General features: G+C 48.2%; 1 pseudogene; it reads right to left on the bottom strand.

Annotated features, from left to right (window-relative positions):
- Positions 1 to 4,740: 4,740 nt before the first annotated feature.
- LOC139266572 (cytochrome c oxidase subunit 1-like) overlaps positions 4,741 to 14,519 on the bottom strand; it is a 29,708-nt pseudogene continuing 19,929 nt past the window's right edge.

Here is a 14,519-nt window from a genome sequence, read left to right as displayed (position 1 = left end):
GGAGAGGGGGTGGAGGGTAAGCCTTTCAGGTTTGTCAGGTGTGGGGACCGGGAGGGAAGAGACCACTTGGTCTGGGGCTAGGGGCGGGTGAGCGGACCGAGAGGCCATTCGGCCTGGGCTAAGGGTGGGAGCATGCACCAGCAAGCCCTTCGGCCAGATAGAGAGAGAGAGAGAGAGAGGGAGATCGGAGAATCGAACAGATGGAGGGTTGGAGGTAAGTTGCTGCTATGTGTTTTTCAATTCTTTTCATGTGTTGGGAGCTGGCTGCATGCTTCACTTTGTAGCCACAGCTCGCATTGTGTCCCTGGTTACCAAGGCAACCCGATCCTTTTGACACAGATCAAGGCTCCACCCACAAAACTAAAGGTCAGGTTACGCCAGGCCGATATGAATAAATTCAACGGGAAAACCTTCGAATTTATTTTTTGGCGTACTTAGGCCCCAAATAATCGGCGTAACCAGTACTCCAAAAAACTGCTTTGGGGAAAATTGAGCCCTTGGTACCTAGCAGTATCAAAGGAGGAGAAAGAGGGTTTAGTTTGAGATGGCACCTGTCCAAGGCTTTGGTCACAGTGGGGGAGGGCCCTGGGTCACAGTGGGGGAGGGGCCTGGGTCACAGTGGGGGGGGGGTTAGGTCACAGTGGGGGAGGGGCCTGGGTCACAGTGTAGGAGGATCCTGGGTCACAGTGGGGGAGGGGTTAGGTCACAGTGGGGGAGGGGTTATGTCACAGTGGGGGAGGGCCCTGGGTCACAGTGGGGGAGGGGTTAGGTCACAGTGGGGCAGGGGTTAGGTCACAGTGGGGGACGGCCGTGGGTTGGGTCACAGTGGGGGAGGGTCCTGGGTCACAGTGGGGGAGGGGTTAGGTCACAGTGGGGGAGGGTCCTGGGTCACAGTGGGGGAGGGTCCTGGGTCACAGTGAGGGAGGGTCCTGGGTCACAGTGGGGGAGGGGTTAGGTCACAGTGGGGGAGGGGTTAGGTCATAGTGGGGGAGGGGTTAGGTCACAGTAGGGGACAGCCGTGGGTTGGGTCACAGTGGGGAAGTGGCTGATGGTTGGCAGAGTTTGACAGTGCTATGCTGGAAATGCTAGAGGCTGGCGTCCTTTGATTTGGCGTCACTGTGGAAGGCGAAGACAAGGTTTAGTACAAGTGGTGTTAGAATCAGATTTATACAACTCCTTTCATGACCGCAGGATGTCCCAAAGCCCTTTACAGCCACCGAAGTACTTTTGAAGTGTAGTCGCTGTAGTAATGTAGGAAACGCGGCAGCCACTTTGTGCACAGCAAGCTCCCACATACAGCAATCCGATAATGACCAGATCATCTGTTGTTTTTTTTGGGGTGGGTGCTTGGTTGACGGATAAATATTAGGCAGAACACCTCGCAATAGTGCCGTGTGATCTTTTATGTTCAGTTCAGATAGTAGATGGGACCTTGGTTTAATGTCTTACCTGAAAGACGACACCCCCGACAGTGCAGCACTCCCTCAGCACTGCACTGGAAGGTCAGCCTAGATGTGCTCAAGTCTCTGGATGAATCGGGCTCTCTCCCCTCCCCGCGCACCCTCCCCCCACTCCCCTCACGCACGCCCCTCACCCACTCCCCTCACCCATTCCCCTCACCCGCTCCCCTCCACCCCATCCCACCCAAAACCTCCCACCTGCACCATCCCGCTCTGCAACCTCCCACCTCTGCACCCCCTCCCCCCACCCTGCATCCCCAGCCACCACTGTCCGCTGCCCCCCGGTGAAGCAAAGTGTTTAAAGGTACAGCTGGCTGAAGCCAATTTTCAAATCTCAGTTACACTGTCTAGCTAAGGCTAAAGTTCACATAGAAATGCCAAACAGCACTTGTGTGAACTATTTATATACAGGAATGTAGTATGAGCATGTTAAGCATTCATACGTGAGCTTCATTGATTTGAATTCTATTAAAATATTGCAGAATTCATCCATCTTGTCACAGATACATTTTCTATATTTTAAAATATTTATTTTAGGATATATTTAGATATGCTTTTATTTTGCATCAACTATATATTGATTATAATTTTAATATCGGTATAAGTAATAGTTGTGTGTAATATTTATTCCCGTTTTTCATGTTTCTCTCTTATCTCCCTCTCCGAGAACTACCTCCTGCTCCCTCAGTGCTATTTCCACCAAACTGCTGCCCACCCAACTTCCCTTCCTGGCTCCCATGTTAGCTGATATTGTTAACAGTTTCTCTCCTCAGGTACTGTCCCCCTTACCCTCAAATGTGCCGTAATCACCCCTCTTCTTTAAAATCCCACCCTTGACTGTCCTTGCAAAGCTATCGACAACCTCCCTTTCCTCTCCAAAATCCTTGAACGTGCTGTCGCCTTCCAAATCTGTGCCCACAACTCCATGTTTGGACCCCTCCAATCAGGCATCGCCCCTGCCACAGGCTCTTATCAAGATCAAAAATGACATCCTTTGTGACTGTGACCATGGTAAGCTATTTGTAAGAGAAATTTGGCATTAGGGGTACCAGCGGGACAAGAGTTAAAGTGCTGGTTCCTGCATAAGGAGGTAAAGGCTTTTCTTCTCACGCCTTGTATCTCTTCTCACGCCTGGTACATTCCAGCTCCAAGGCTCCAGAAGGTACTGTTATGGGTTGGGATACCAGATAGTATTCCAACATGGAATGTCAATAGGAGAGAACCTAAACAGACCACTGATAAGGAAGTGAGAAGAGACCAGAGAGAGACTTCATGGCACCAAAGGAAATGTATAACATAATGATACCATTCTGGGAACGGTCTAAGACGGTCACGAGATCATGGCCTGTCAATCAGAAGTCTCTGTCTGCTAACTTTGAGAATCGCTACGTGGGCTGGGGCGAGCGTCGACCCTCTATATCAGTGGGCCCGCTCGTGGGAAAAGAAGCCTTCCCTCTCTCCCCCAACACTATTCCTTCTTGTCCTTCTCATCCTGCGTGCAACCTTTGACACTGTTGACCGCATCCTCCTCCTCCAACGCCTCTCCTCCATCTGGGTGGGACTGCATTTGCCTGATTGCATTCTTGTCTATCCAGTTGTAGCCAGAGAATCACCTGCAATGTTTTCTCTTCCCACTACCACACCGTTATCTCGAAGTGTCTCACAAACATCTATCCTTGGCTCCCTCTTTTTTCGCATCTACATGTTGCCCCTCGGTGACATCTAGTACTGGATGAGCGAAAATTTCCTCCAAAGATCGAGACCATTTTCTTCGTTCGCTGCCAGCAACTCCATTCCCTAGCCAACAATTCCATCCCTGGCCATTGACTCAGGTCGATGCAAACTTGTCATCCTATTTAACCCTGAGATAAGCTTCCAACTCCCTATCCGCTCCATCACCACAACCGCCGAATTCCACCTCCGTAACATCGCCCCACTCTGCCCCTGCCACAACTCATCTACTTCTGAAACCCTCATCCATGCCTTTGTTACCTCGAGACTCGACTATTCCAATTCTCTCCAGGATGGCCTCCCTCCTTGCATCCTCCATAAACTTGAGCTCATCCAAAAGTCTGTTGCCCGGATTCTAAATCGCAATCAAGTCCTGTTCACCCATCACCCCTGTGCTCGCTGACTTACATTGGCTATCTGTCCATCAACGCCTCTATTTTAAAATTCTCATTTTTGTTTCCAAATCTCTCCATGGCCTGGCCCCTCCCTGTCTCTGTAACCTCTTACAGCCTTACAAACCTCCGAGATCTCTGTGCTCCTCCAATCTGGCGTATCCCCAATTTTCATCGCTCTACAACTGGTGGCTGTACCTTCAGCTACACAGGCCCTAAGCTCTGGAATTCCCTCCTTAAACCTCTCTGCCTCTCTGCCTCTCTGCCTCTCTACCTCTCTCCTCCTTCAAGACCCTCCTTAAAACCTATCTTTTTCACTAAGCTTTTGGTCTCCTGTCCTAATAGCTCCTTATGTGGCTTAGTGCCAAAGTTTGTTTGATAACGCTCCTGTGAAGCACCCTGGGACATTTTACTACGTTAAAGGCGCTTATACAACTGCAAGCTATTATGTCAGTAAGCATCATTTGGCCAGTTTGTGCATTGCTACCCAAATGTGCAGAGAGCAGTAAGAGAGAATGAGGAATGATAGAGGGAGTAACAAAAATAAAGACAGAGAGAGGGGGGAGACGGTGGTGGGGTGGGGGTGAGAGGGGCGGAGAGAGAGAGTAACTGACTGACTGACTGGATCTGGAGAAAGCATAACCAATTTTGCTACTATCGCCTACAGTAAGAACGACAGCAGGAAGAACAGTTGGTACCATTTTGAAGTCTAGAATGTATTTGTTTATAGATACTATTGCTATAGCAATATATAGGACTAATGTGCCAATTAAGAATAGAATTATTAATGTGTGGTCATGAAAATTAAATTGTTTTTCCATTACAGGAAAAGTCCCCTTTGAATCCTAATTATGAGGGATGTGCCATTTAGTTAAGGAACTTAGGAAGCATGAGAATTTAGAATGATACAGCACAAAATGAGGCCATTCTGACCATTGTGCTTCTACCGGTTCTTTGGTAGAGCTATCCATTTAATCACACTCCTCTGCTGTTTCCCCATAGCCCTGTAATTTAAAGAAAATGTTAACTCGTGATTTAGCTGCGGCAAGGCAACGTAATATTTTTATTTACTTGTATCTTATTGATGAAGAAAGTGGCAGAGTGGTTCAAATCCATATTCGGGCGTTCCATTCATTCCGCTCTACTGAGTTAAAGGTCTATTGGACCAGAATGAACTCTGGTTCCTCATAGATGCAGTAATGGTGGAGGAGAATCACAAAGCCACTCTATATTTGTCATTGGGAGTTCAGTTGATCAGCCCTCCCATTTGGAGAGGACACTTCTCAAAAGATAATTAAGAATATAATTACGGCAATTAAGGAGACGAATGAGCCAATTGAAGAAAGTGTGCTTCAGGGGTCATTTTAACCGAACTCGCCGGGCGGGATTCCCACGTGATCGGGTGGAACGCTGGTTTTACGCCCCGCCCAATATTGACTTTGATGGTGGTAAAGCCAGTTTTGCACCCGATCCAGTCAGTTCCCCGAAAGCAGGGTAAGGTTTAAACTGGCATGCGTCTGGCCAGTCTGAATATCATCATGGTAGGCATGGCGAGGCCTAGCAAGTGCTGGGGAAAGAAGGTCAGGAATGCTCCGATAAATGTGACTTCAAGTGGACTTTAGTTCCGAGTGCTGTGCAGTATATAACTGGAAATGAATGGAAATCGGGGAACTATATCTACTGCAATGCCAAATATTGTTAATACATAGTGGATATAGTGGGTGGCAAAGGCCTATTTCCATTGGTGGAGGGGGCTATTACGAGGGGGCATAGTTTTAAGGTGGTTGGTGGAAGGTTTAGTGGGGATTTGAGGGGGGCTTCTTTATGCAGAGGGTTGTGGGAATCTGAAACTCACTGCCTAGAAGAGTGGTGGATGCAGAAACCCTCACTACATTTAAGAGATGGTTGGATGGGCACTTAAAGTGCCGTAACCTGCAGGGTTACGGACCTAGAGCTGGATAACCTCTTGTTGGCCAGCACAGATATGATAGTAAGTACTGCAGAGAATCGAATATGGTCTGGACTAGTTTCGATCGCCTGGATGGATCAGAGAGGAATTTTACCAGATTTTTTTCTCCAAATTGGCCTGGGTTTTTATCTGATTTTTGTCTCTCCCAGGAGATCACATGGCTCCGGTTGGGGTGGAATGTAGAATGTTTCAGTGTAAGTGGTGTCGCAGTCGTGTGGGGCAGACTAGTTGGGCTGGCTGCTCTTCACCTTTCCGCCATTGTTCATTGTTCATAAGTTTATATGTAACCTCCAGAGCTGCTGACCGAGGGCCGTGCGGCTGTTTGTCGACCGGTGCGGACACGATGGGCTAAAATGGCCTCCGTCTGCACTGTAAATTTCTATGTTTCTATAGCGAAAGTGGGCTTCTACATAATAACAACAACAACGTGTATTTATATAGCGCCTTTAATGTAGTGAAACGTCCCAAGGTGCTTCACAGGAGTATTATAAGATAAAAAATTTGACACTGAGCCACAAAGTAGAAATTAGCGCAGGTGACTAAAAGCTTGTTCAAAGAGAGCTGTTTTAAGGAGCATCTTCAAGGAGGAAAGAGAGGTAGAGAAGTGGAGAGGTTTAGGCAGGGAGTTCCAGAGCTTGGAGCCGAGGCAACACGGCCACCAATGTTTGAGCGATTATAATCAGGGATGCTCAAGATAATAGGTAAGATGAAGAACAATATCTGGGGAGGAATTAGTCACGATAGTTCTTATATAGCCCTCCCATTCGAAAAATGTAAAGTCCTGTCCCCTCAGTACAGATTCACATGAAGCATGCAGTGAAGTCAAGGTAATTCTGGACCTGCACCTTTATTTCACAGCTCTGGAATGCTGCACTTGCCTGAGACCTATCCTTATAGACCTGTCTCTTGCAAGTGCACCCCTGGTGGTAAGGTATGCTGGTGGTTACAGGTCATATCTTATTACAGTCATGTATAGCATGTTAGGATACAGTTGTATATAATAATGTAAGATACATGACATCATCCTCCCCCAAGGTCTTATTGTCTTTATAGGTTCAGTCTCTCAGGTGGTCTACGCTCTCGCGTGGAGTGTCTGAATTGTGGTTCAGTTGTTTGCCTTGGTGTCTGTTTTTCTTTGGGTGTGGTTGCTGGTATCTCGCCTGGGCTGTCTGTTTCAATTGGTGTGATTGTTGTTGACTCGCCTGGGCTGTCTGTTGGGATTGCCCTTTCCTCGGGTTGTTCCCTCTGTCTGTCCACCAGGTGTGGTGCGAGTTCCACATTGTAGTCTGCCTCTGGTTCTGCGGTGTTGTTGATAAATCTGCTTTTGACTTGGTCTTCATGCCTCCGGCAGGTTTTGCCATTGTCCATTTGTACTACCAGTAGCCTGTTTCCTTCCTTGCCCGTTACTGTCCCTGCGAGCAATTTGGGATCCCTGCCATAGTTTAGTACAAACACTTTGTCCCCTATCTCATTTCATCTCCCCCTCAAATTTCCGTCATGGTACTCAGTCAGCTTATGGCGCTTTGCCTCAACAATTTCGTGCATGTCTGGGAGGATTAATGAGAGCCTTGTTTTTAAAGTCCTTTTCATCAACAGTTGTGTTGGGGGGATCCCAGTCAGTGAATGCGGACGAGATCTGTATGCCAGCAGCAGTCGCGACAGGCGACCCTGCAGCGTGGGACCTTGGATTTTAAGCATGCCTTGTTTAATGATTTGCACTGCTCTCTCCACCTGGCCGTTGGAGGCCGGCTTGAACGGTGCCGTCTTGACGTGATTTATGCCGTGGTCAATTATAAAGTCTTGGAATTCTGCACTGGTGAAGCATGGACCATTGTCACTGACCAATATTTCAGGGATTCCGTGCATTGCAAACATGGTTGCGAGGCTCTCCACAGTGGTGGAGGTTGTGCTCGAGTTTAAAATGGTGCATTCGATCCACTTTGAAAATGCATCTACAACTACGAGGAACATTTTGCCCATGAATGGGCCCGCATAGTCTACGTGCACCTGCGACCACGGTTTGGTAGGCCAGGGCCAGGGGCTCAGTGGAGCCTCCCTGGGGGCATTGCTGAGTTGGGCACAAATGGTGCACCTTCGGACGCAGAGCTCCAAGTCCGCGTCAATACCAGGACACCAGACGTGGGATCTGGCTATGGCCTTCATGAGAACGATCCCCGGGTGCTTGCGGTGGAGCTCCCGGACAAATGCCTCTCTGCCTCACAGAGGCATGACTACTCGGCTGCCCCACATCAGGCAATCTGCTTGTAGTGATAGCTCATGTATGCGCCTGTGAAAGGATTTTAATTCCTCGGGGCAGGCATCGCGAGCCTCTGCCCAGTCACTGGTTAGGACACATCTTTTTACTAAGGATAACGTGGGGTTGCTGGCCGTCCAGGCCCTGATTTGGCGAGCCATCATGGGCGAACCTGTGGACTCAAAGGCATTGATTGCCATGACTATCTCACAGTCCTGTTCGTCAGACCCTTCAGTGGTCGACAGGGGTAGCCTGCTGAGCGCGTCGGCACAGTTGTCTGTGCCTGGTCTGTGCCTTATGGTATAGTCGTAGGACGCCAGCATGAGTGCCCACCGTTGAATTCGCACCGAGGCGTTGGCGTTTATTGCCTTACTCTCAGATAGGAGGGATGTGAGGGGCTTGAGGTTGGTTTCTAAGGTGAACTTGGCCCCGAAAAGGTATTGGTGCATCTTTTTGACACCGTACATGCATGCGAGCGCCTCCTTCTCTACCATTCCGTACCCGCGCTCTGCCCGCGAAAGTGACCTGGAGGCATAAGCTATGGGTTGTAATTTGCCCACACTATTGACATGTTGCAAAACGCACCTGACCCCATACGCTAACGCATCGCATGTGAGAACTAGCTTTTTACCTGGGTCAAAAAAAGTAAAAATACTATTGGAACACAGAAGGTTGCGTGCCTTATTGAAGGCGCGTTCCTGGGCGTCCCCCCAAAACCAATCACACCCCTTCCTGAGTAGCACGTGGAGAGGCTACAGCAGCGTGCTTAAGTTCTGCAAAAAGTTTCCAAAGTAATTGAGTAGCCCGAGAAAGGCGCGCAGTTCTGAAACATTCCGGGGCCTGGGTGCCAGGCGAATTGCTTCTGTTTTGGACTCTGTTGGGCGGATTCCGTCACCGGCAATCCTTCTGCCCAAAAATTCAACCTCAGTTGCGAGAAACAGGCACTTGGATTTCTTGACTCGTAGGCCTACCCGATCCAACCGCTTTAGTACTTCCTCCAAATTACGGAGATGGGAGTCGGTGTCCCTGCCCGTGATAAGTATGTCGTCTTGAAATACAACCGTCCCCGGGATGGACTTGAACAGACTCTCCATGTTGCGCTGGAATATGGCAGCTGCCGACCTGATGCCAAATTGTACATGAAAAGGCCTCAATGTGTGTTGATGGTTGTGAGTAGCTTGGATTCCTCGGTCAATTCTTACGTCATATACGCAGATGTGAGGTCTAATTTTGAGAAAAGTTTATCTCCAGCCAATGTAGCAAATAAGTCCTCCGCTCTGGGCAGTGGGTACTGGTCCTGTAGGGAGACTCTGTTTATGGTAGATTTGTAGTCCCTACAGATTCGTACGGATCTATCAGGCTTCATGACTGGGACGATGGGACTTGCCCAGTCGCTAAATTCCACAGGTGATATAATACCTTCCCGCAGAAGCCTGTCTAGTTCGTGTTCAATCTTTTCCCTCATCATATAGGGTACAGCTCTGGCCTTGTAATGGACCGGTCTAGCATCCTGTGTGATATAGATTTTGACTTTGGCTCCTTTGAAAGTGCCCACACCTGGCTGAAAGAGATGTTCCAATCGCTTTATAACTGTTGAGCAGGAGGTCCGTTCCTCTAATGACATGGCATGGCCATCATCCCATTTTCAGTTTAGTTTTGCCAGCCAGCTTCTCCCCAGCAGTGCTGGGGCTTTCCGGGGACAATCCACAGGGGAAGTCGGTTCACTGTCCCTTTGTGTGTGACAGAGAGCATGGCGCTGCCGAGGACTGGTACGATTTCTTTGGTATCGGTCCTTAGTTTGGTGTCGACCCTTGTGAGTTTTGGTCTGTCTCTTTTATGCGGCCACAGTTGTTCAAATTGTTGAGCGCCCATGAGAGATTGACTCGCTCCCGTATCCAGCTCCGAGTTGACAGATATCCCATTGAGTAGGACCCTCATCATTATAGGAGGCATCCTGTTGTAGGAGCAGCGGCCATTGATCATATTGACCCGCTGTACATCGGTGTCCCGGGTACTGTCCCCACCATCTTCTGGTCCGCTTTCCGACCCATCCGATTCGTATACCAGCCGAGCTGCCTTTTTTTTGCACATGCGGGCCAAATGCCCTGTATATTCACAATTTCTGCAAACAGCCTGCTGAAATCGACATCCCCTTGCCGAGTGCCCACCACCACACCTCCAGCACAGACCTGTTCCATTGTTCAAAGTGTTTCCAAAGAATAAGCTGCGTCTGGCTGATCTCTCTTGAGCTTCTCTCAGTTTGTAGTTGATTGCTTTCATTGTGGGTTGATGAGGTGTGAATGGCTGTTCCTGTGGCCCTTGATGGCTTCTGCCAGCTGTCGAGAGCCTGTTCTCCCGGTTTTGTCTGTGTGTGGGGGTAGCAGCTTGTTTAGTGCTTTGAACTTCTTGTTCTGATATTTCGTTAGTTGTCGTACCTGCATTGTAAATCAACCTCGTTTCTTCTTCCCCCTACCAAGAATGTCTGTGCAACCAGTGCTGCTGCCTCTAAGGTCAGGTTCTTGGTCTCTATGAGCTTTCGGAAGATGCCTGTGTGGCCTATTCCTTCAATGAAAAAGTCTTTCAGCATTTCTCTCCTCAGTTCATCGGAGAACTCACTTAAACTAGCCAACCTCCGAAGTTCCGTCACGAAGTCGGGTATGCTCTGGCCCACACAGCATCTGTAGTTGTAGAACCTGTGTCTGGCCATGTGTAGGCTGCTCGCTGGCTTCAGGTGGTCTCTTACCAGTGTGCTCAATTCTTCAAACGACTTGCTTGCTGGTTTCTCGGGTGCCAACATATCCTTCATTAAAGCGTATGTTTTCGAGCCACAGCTGGTCAAGAGATGGGCTCTTCTCTTGTCTTCCTTATCGTCGCCTAACCAGTCTTTGGTTACAAAGCTTTGCTGGAGCCTTTCTATAAAGTCCTCCCAATTGTCTCCTGCGTTGTACTTTTCATCTGATCCGTTGTTCGCCATTCTGTGGATTCTGTAATCCCGTAACTCGTCGCCACTGTAAAGTCCTGTCCCCTCAGTACAGATTCACACGAGGCATATAGTGAAGTCAAGGTCGCTCTGGACCTGCACCTTTATTTCACAGCTCTGGAATGCTGCAGTTGCCTGAGACCTGTCCTTATATACCTGTCTCTTGCAAGTGCACCCCTGGTGGTAAGTTATGCTGGTGGTTACAGGTCATATCTTATTACAGTCATGTATAGCATGTTTGGATACAGTTATATATAATAATGTAAGATACATGACAAAAAAAGATAAGAAGATACGAAGATAAGAACATAAGAAGATAAGAATTAGGAGCAGAAGTTGGCCATTTAGCTCCTCGAGCCTGTTCCGCTATTCAATAAGATCATGGCTGATCTGAGTATAGACTCAGCTCCACTTCCCTGCCCACTCCCCATAACCCTTATCGCTCAAAAACCTGTCTATCTCCGCCTTAAATATATTCAATGACCCAGCCTCCATCGCTCTCTGGGGCAGATAATTCCACAGATTTACAACCCTCTGAGAGAAGAAATTTCTCCTCATCTCAGTTTTAAATGCGCGGCTCCTTATTCTAAGACTATGTCCCCTCGTTTTATTTTCCCCTATGAGTAGAAATATCCTCTCTGCATACACCTTGTCGAGCCCCCTCGTTATCTTATAAGTTTCAATAAGATCACCTCTCATTCTTCTGAACTCCAATGAGTATAGGCCCAACCTACTCAACTTATCTTCATAAGTCAACCCTCTCATCTCCGGAATCAACCCAGTGAACCTTCTATGAACAGCCTCCATTGCAAGTATATCCTTTCTTAAATACGGAGACCAAAACTGTACGCAGTACTCCAGACGTGGCCTCATCAATACCCTATACAGTTGTAGCAGGACTTCTCTGCTTTTATACTCTATTCCCCTTGCAATAAAGGCCAAGATTCCATTTGCCTTCAGATTAATTGCTGTACCTGCATACTAACTTTTTGTGTTTCATACACAAGGACCCCCAGGTCCCTCTGCACTGCAGCACGTTGCAATTTTTCTCCATTGAAATTATAATTTGCTTATCCATTATTTCTTTTAAAGTGGATAACCTCACATTTTCCCACATATGGGCCCAATTTTGGCCATGACTTGCATCAATTTTTTTGGAGTAAGTTGTTTTTTCTGGCGTAAGTTAAAAAATTCCATTTTCCCACAAAAAGTTGCTCCAGAGTAAGTCAGTTAGTTACGATTTTTTTTAGATCAGTTTTTTTTTCAAAAGGGCGCGTTCCCAGGCGCTTATGCCAGTTTTGGCCATTTATACCACTTTGGCCAGATAAAACTTACTCCAAATTTACTTAGGTCAGCGTATGTGGCCAGTTCTGAAAAACCTTGTGGGCAGTGAAGAAAAAGCAGCGCACACTACTACATCGGCAGACATTAGGACAGGGATAGGGGATGGACGGGAACCGGAGAGGACCTCAAACTAAACAACCAAGCACCAAACATTGCAAGGAAAAGCTCAAACAATTAAAATACTAATAGAAATCAAGTAAATCCTAATTTAATCTTTGAAGTCGGCTCGGGAAGGCAGTGGGCCGGCCTGTGCGAGAGGCCATTCGGCCTGGGATAGGGGAGGGAAGACACACACCGGGAGTCCAGAGTGACCGAACGCGGCATCGGTGGGTGGGAGAAATGCGAGATGGTAGCCGCGATGTCACTGGGGGCGGGGGGCGTTAAGCAGAGCGACCGAATGTGGCATCGATGGGTGGGAGAAATGCGAGATGGTAGCTGCGATGTCACCGAGGGGGGCGGGAGGAGGGGGTGGAGGTGGTAGCTAGAGAGCGAGAGAGAGAGATGCTGGCATCGATGTCACCGGGGAGGTAGCCAGAGAGAGAGAGAGAGATGCTGGCCTCTATCTCAACGGGGATGCTGGGAGGAGTGGGGGTGGTGAGAGTAGGAAGGCAGGTCACAAGACCCAGGTGAGGTGGGGGTGGGGGGAGAGAGGTCATAAGACCCGGGGGGGGGGGGGGGGACGGGGAGAGGAGAGGACAAAGGACCTTTGGGTGTGGTCCACCTGGAGAGAGAGAGAGAGAGAACTGCAAACCTGTGCTGTGCTGCCTGCTTTGACCTTCTTTGAAAGTTCAACTTTAAGTATGGGGGCAATACTGACAATGCCATACCTTGTGCGAGCCTTCTGCATCATTGTGCTGCATAGGAGACAATTGATTAGAGCTCATCACATCAGGAACATCAGAGCCCGTAGGGGTAGGAGGGCAGGAGTGCTTACCTAGCTCGGCAATTTCGAGTGAGGCGTTCTTACCTGCACCTGAGTGATGCAGAGTGTGTCAGAAGGCTGCGTTTCCGCAAATAAGTTGTCCGTGAGATCTGTGACTTGCTGGGACCAGACCTACAGCCGAGAAGCAGCAGGTGGACTGCTTTGAGAGTTGAAGTGAAGGTTACAGCTGCACTTACCTTCTATGCCTCGGGATAATTTCAATCTACAACTGGAGATGTGTGTGTCATCTCTCAACATGCAATACATGTCTTTATTCACCAGGTCACGGCTGCACTGTATGTGCAGAGGAATGACTTCATCAAGTTCCCAATTACTGCCCAAGCAATGTATGAGTGGGCTGTGGGGTTCTCAAGGATCGCTGGCTTCCCAAAGATACAGGGCTGCATTGATTGTACCAACGTCACCTTGCGAGCATCTTTGGAGGATGTCGAGATGTTCAGGAATAGAAAAAGCTTCCACTCCATTAATGTGCAGCTCGTGTGTGACGACATGCATCGCATCGCATCAGTCGATGCAAGATACCCTGGCAGCACTCATGATGCGTTCATCCTACGCGACAGCTTTATATCTGAAATGTTTGAGCAGCAGCCAGAAGGGAAAAACTGGCTACTGGGAGACAAAGGGTATGGCCTCACCACCTGGCTCATGAGGTCCCTACGCGTAACCCGGATGGAAGCTGACCCGTCAATACAACATGTCACACATTGCAACACGCAGCATCATAGAGAGGACCATTGGCATGTTGAAACAATGTTTCCGATGCCGGGACCATTCCAGAGGTTACTTGCAACATTCCCCTAAGTCGGTCAGTTCACTGTTGTATGGTGCATGCTGCATAACTTAGCCATCATGCAGCAGCATCTGGTAGTGGAAGAAGACCCACCTGAGGTGAGAGTGGCTCATGATGATGATGTGGAAATGCTGGTGGCGAGCGGAAGGATGATGATGATGATGATGAGGATGAGGAAACCATGCAAGTGCTTCAGGCCGGAACATGATGTCGGAGGAGGGCAGGCCATTATGCCCCCTTAACGATTGCTCGAGCCTTGCGCCAGCAGCTCCTCCGTGAACGCTTTGCTGATGACTGAGGGCTCAGCGACAACTATTCTGCATGGACATGTTTATTTTTTGGAGCTGTTCCTAATCTTGTGCTGTGTTAATGGAACATGATTCAGTTTTAATGTAAAATATATTTTATTCAAAACTTTGCAATGTACTTAACTTTAGTATAATAAAAATATTCTTGTATCAACTTTTACTCTTTAAAATCACTTAAACATTAAGATCACTTATAAACTTGTAACATCACATAACTTACAAGAAAAATCCAATGTGAGAACATTTATACTGTAAGATCACTTCAACGTTAAGATCACTTATAAACTTGTAAAGTTACATAACTTACAAAAAACACCCAATGTGAGAACAGTTACACTCTAAGATCAC

Source organism: Pristiophorus japonicus, chromosome 7, assembly GCF_044704955.1.
Source record: "Pristiophorus japonicus isolate sPriJap1 chromosome 7, sPriJap1.hap1, whole genome shotgun sequence".
Taxonomy (NCBI): Eukaryota; Metazoa; Chordata; class Chondrichthyes; family Pristiophoridae; genus Pristiophorus; species Pristiophorus japonicus.
The sequence above is the reverse complement of the archived record's forward strand: the minus strand, read 5'-3'. Positions and strand labels throughout refer to the sequence as shown.